This window comes from Egretta garzetta, unplaced genomic scaffold (assembly GCF_000687185.1).
Source record: "Egretta garzetta isolate BGI_Z169 unplaced genomic scaffold, ASM68718v1 scaffold11, whole genome shotgun sequence".
Classification (NCBI taxonomy): Eukaryota; Metazoa; Chordata; class Aves; order Pelecaniformes; family Ardeidae; genus Egretta; species Egretta garzetta.
Genome location: NW_009258621.1, coordinates 217,744 through 218,492, shown reverse-complemented (window position 1 = coordinate 218,492; position 749 = coordinate 217,744). Strand labels below are relative to the sequence as shown.

At 44.9% G+C, this 749-nt stretch overlaps 1 protein-coding gene across 5 annotated transcripts in view; it reads left to right on the top strand.

Annotated features, from left to right (window-relative positions):
- Positions 1-749, top strand: part of TMEM63A (transmembrane protein 63A) — a 44,449-nt gene that overhangs the window by 37,017 nt on the left and 6,683 nt on the right. The gene's annotated exons all lie outside the window — the stretch shown is intronic.

Below are 749 nucleotides of genomic sequence, written 5' to 3'. Positions count from 1 at the left end.
CAGACAGGGCCAACTCTCCTGTGAACTTGAATAACCCCACCTCCCGCCCTGCTACCGTGCTTCAGGTAGGGAATATGGAAGGCCTGCTAGGTAATGGGAAGTTACATCTTGCTAAATAGTCATTGCTGGCATTCAAGGAACCAGTTCACGTGTCTGATGGGGAAACCACCTGCATATTTCACTTACCATGTAGCAGCCAATCTTGTTTGCCACTGTACTCTGTTGCACTTAAACTCATGGGTAGGTCTGTGATGTTGGGACATGCACTAGTTTGAGTAAAGGCTGGGATCACCTGTTAGTAAATTATCACAAGACTTCCATGTATAGCAATGCACAAATTAAAGGCTGGTTTATCAGCCTATGTTGTGCTTGCTTCCCTAGTATCTTTTGGGTCTCTCTCTGAGAGCTGGAAGTAATTAGGAAACTGCACGGGCTGTAATTCATTCCTTCATGCTGGTGGATATCTCTGAGAGGATAAAATTAGATCAGCAGGAGAAACTCCCTGCATTCCTTGCTGAGCCTTAGGGAAAAGCTGAGGGATGGAAGCCTCAACAAATGTGGATATTGGCTGCACTGGATTTGAAATTCATATTTAAAGGCATTGCACATTCTTTACTGTTCTTTTTATAAATCTTTTGGCAGGAAGCCTAAGCAAATGGCCCAGCTGGAGTTACTGATTGTAGCTCCCAGAAGCCATATTTGCTGAGATCCAGCGCCTGCTGCTTGCCTTGCATTGCTCAGTTTGAAAC